The sequence below is a fragment of the Mytilus trossulus genome, chromosome 8 (assembly GCF_036588685.1).
Source record: "Mytilus trossulus isolate FHL-02 chromosome 8, PNRI_Mtr1.1.1.hap1, whole genome shotgun sequence".
Classification (NCBI taxonomy): domain Eukaryota; kingdom Metazoa; phylum Mollusca; class Bivalvia; order Mytilida; family Mytilidae; genus Mytilus; species Mytilus trossulus.
Window position 1 is genome coordinate 61,872,222 of NC_086380.1, and position 4,039 is coordinate 61,876,260.

General features: G+C 30.5%; 1 long non-coding RNA gene across 2 annotated transcripts; it reads left to right on the plus strand.

The window, feature by feature from the left end:
• The first annotated feature begins 294 nt into the window (after positions 1-294).
• On the plus strand, positions 295-2,153 carry LOC134681229 (uncharacterized). Of its 2 annotated transcripts, none has more exons than XR_010100578.1 (3): positions 295-420; positions 721-784; positions 1,720-2,153. It is a non-coding gene; the product is annotated as an uncharacterized LOC134681229 (long non-coding RNA). The 2 variants fall into 2 exon arrangements; XR_010100579.1 differs by lacking the exon at positions 295-420 and adding an exon at positions 494-522.
• The last annotated feature ends 1,886 nt before the right edge of the window (positions 2,154-4,039 follow it).

The following is a 4,039-nucleotide window of genomic DNA, read 5'->3' on the forward strand; positions in this document are numbered from 1 at the left end:
ATATGACACGAAAAAAATACAAGACCTGCCTCAGGGGCAACATTAAAACAAATTCCATTGAACCGACAAATATCATGACCCAAAAGGTTAGTAACAATACCAAAGAGACATGCCGAAAGAAATTACAATATTGAAGAGATATGCAGATAGAAGGACATGACGATATTAAAGAGACATGTAGAAATAAATATCATAATATCAGCTAGAAATAATAAATCAAAACATGTTTGTACCTGTGTTTATCCTCTCATACTTATAGCCCATACCTGCGTAGACATCAGACTAATCCCTAAACAAAAATCGCTCGAATGAACGTTACTTTCAATTATGTCATTTTCCGTTAAAGTTCATTATAGCACAATATAAAGAACGCCTCGTGCTATTTCTTTGCATAACAATTTTAGTTTGATATAGATACAGGTAGGTAAATGAGATAGATATGTAACCATCAACACAAATTATCATGTGATATTATTTTCTTGTAAATGTCGATCGGTGTTAATTCTATTAAGTGTATTAAGTGTACGTTATTTTATAGAATACAAAAAACAACTTAGCAATTTTAAGTCTTAATCTTTAATAGTAATTCTAATATCGTGATATGTGACATTTTCATATTGCTTTTTCTAATATTACTTTTATTTTACACTCTTTGTGAGCGATTGGTTGACTTATTTATATAAATAAGCTGCTAAATTTATAACATATAATACTTTGCAGGACTATTGCTGTTGAATAATGAGTGCCTACCTTGGATTTTGCTGCATATTGATTTGCTTCACAGGTAAGTTAACTATTTCCATACTAAAACAATTTACCAAAATTGACGAGTAAGTAATTGTATCCCGTTCTGAAATTATGTTCCTGCATTGACCATGTTGACGGCTATATAAGTACATTTATCTAATTATTATGTAATTTTCACATGTCCTGATCGGTGTGTGAAAAATATTTCTCCTCACTAGTGACCAATCTGATTGGTTAAAATTTGATTGTAACGTTAAATTTTCATGTTTTCTTCTGAATTTTCTTATCATGACGTCATGAAAAAGACGGCCATGCCTGATGACGTCACATCAAAAGTACAAAACTTTCCTCAAGTTTTTGAAAAGGAAGGATAGAAATCATAAGAGAAACAGATTACACCACTGTAACTCGTGTTTTACGATATTTGCTCGGCATGCATTGCTTTTTAATTATAAAAAACCTAACTGTCTCGAGTGGAGAAATATCGTAGTACACTTGTTGCAGTTGTGGAATCTATATATGTCTTGTCTTACATGAGGCAAATTAAAAACGACATATGACATAATGTTTCAGATAAACAAACCCTTTCATTAATCGGTATTAAAAGCAAACAAATCAACAACAAGAAGAGTGTATAATAGTGCCAAAAAATGAGAAATTATTAGGTAAAGTTTCAAGCTTTCGATATATTTCTGTGTTTTCATTTAGCAACTATGATAACCTTTTCTTAAAATGAAATTGACTTTATACTTAAACTGTTGTTTCAAAGTGTAAGGTCTATCTAGATTTAATACCAGGTTAAATTCCACCATTTTCTACATCGGAAAATGCCTGTAGCAATACAGGAATATGACAGTTGTTAAACATTCGTTTAATGTGTATGAGCTTTTGATTTTGCCATTTAATAAGGGACTTTCCGATTTGAATTTTCCTCGGAAATCAGTATTAATTTAATTTTACTTTTTTATTTAGGATTGAAGTATACTGAAGCTGCTGTAACGTGCTTTCCCACTGTGGACTGTGGTTTTAATATTGATGGTTGCACTTCTTTCTGTGTTGAGAAATTCTGTGCAGGATCAGCGAGGTGCGTCGGAAACAACCAGTGTTGCTGTGGTGGCTGTGTTGTTGTAAAGCCGCCGAAGAGATATTAAGAACAAAAAGGATCTCAACCAACACATGATAGACCATTCAAGTTTGAAATTAATAATGGATATATTAAATTAGTTCATAAACAAAGAAACTAACAACAGATTGTTATCATTAAGACGTGCTTTCATGTTTATATATATAAAAAAAAGATGTTGTATGATTGCCAATGAGACAATTCTCCACCAGAGACCAAAATGACACAGAAATTAACAATTATAGGTCACCGTACGGCCTTCAACAATGAGAAAAGACTAAATTGATTATATCTATCAAATACCACTTGAAATAAAATTTAACAGATTTAAGATAAGGTATTTTGCAAATAGTTGGAGACAAAATAAATCCATCTAACACGAGGCTAATAATGATCACTAGTCGAAGAAGTAGACGTCACCATGGCCAAAAAATTCAAAAAAACATTTCACAAAAAAACAACTAAGATATAAAGTTCCTGTTCATTTATTCTCATTAACAATGGCAGTCCAGGTTTGGATAATAATTTGCAATTGGTTGAAGCACAATCCCGATTAATTAAGAGAAAAGGATGATGGCTTCGACTAAGGAACTTTTTGTTATTTCTAAGAGGAATATTTTTCAATAGGACTTAATCCAATCAACCCTCTCGCTATCCAAAAAATCTTAAATTTGAACGCAATCCCTTTAATATCGCTTCACTTGAGTTTTTCGATGATCAACTAGAAACTTAGAGTGGTTTTTTTTCAAATAACATCCATCTATTTTGTGAATCTATTCTCAGTAAATATTTTACGATGAATTCAGAAAAAAATGCCATTTATATACATTCATTATTTAGTGTTACAATATATAAACAAGGAGGAATTAGCAAACAAGTGCCATAATAAAAAGTTGAAGGTGACAAGGGCCATTATGAACTCATAAGTCGAAGAAAAACTAACAACGCTCTTCTTTCAACTTAAAATCTCTTTCATTTCGAATCTATATAGCCAAAACATCTTCCCCCTATCCTCGACAATACACTTCTTAGACTCTATTTTCCCTATCTTCTAGAATTTATATAAAGTCGCCCTGTTCTTAACCTGACAATGCCTACTTAGACCCCATTCCCCCACTATCTATATGCATACTTTGTTTTCCTCTTATAGTTCATATGGTTCCCTCGATTATATATGTAACCTAGATTTTTTTCCTCAATAGATTTATGTCTTTTAAATTCTAGTTTAAAACTGTTGAATTTGTATAAATTACCTTCTTTAACCCTCCGGGTCCATAATGCATACTCAGAACTCAACGATCATTAAAGGTTAAATAGACAATAGATGATAGACAGTAGATAATATTTTATTAGCACAAACACATTTACATTAAATGGTTATGGCATACAAAATGAAGACAATAAACTGACAATAGTTAAATTGATTATAGTTGTATTATAGTGACAGTGGTACTCACAGCGAAGAAGAAAAAAAATATAAATATCAACAGTTAACAAATTATTAATGTTCATAAACAATTAAATAAAGAACACAATCAAAAATTAGGTTTCATATTAAAAGAAATACAAGTTATACAGATGTTCTCAATCAAAAACAATCATTAATATACTTTATGGTGATTTTTATAATGACTGGTAGACTGCTATTTAAAGGTGCAGTCAAATGCTTCAGTGTTATATAGGACTGCAATTTAATAAAATTGAAATTAAGATTTTTATTAATATTTTGTATATAGGTATTCCTCAATGATGTATAGCATGGACAGATTGAGAATAAATGGTATTCATCCTCAATTTCTTGTCTGTTACAGGATAAGCAAATGCATTTACTTTTTTCAATGTTGGTATAACGCCCTCTCTCAATTGCTAGGGAATGAGCACTTAGTTTAAATTTACTGAAAACTGATCGGTCAGTTTTGAGTTTACATATATAAATATGAAGTTTGATTTATTTTTTATAACAGGCAAATCTTCCTTATTTGATCTAAAGAATTAAAAAAAAGGTATTTCTACTATTTCCCATTTTTCTAAATATTTTCACTTTAGAACTTAAAATGATTTTGTTAACAATGACCCCGTTAGAGTTTGTAGAATAGTTAACAGTTATTCATTTTAGAAAGGTATCGTTTTATATATATTTCAAGCATGTTAACATTCAAAAACAATATC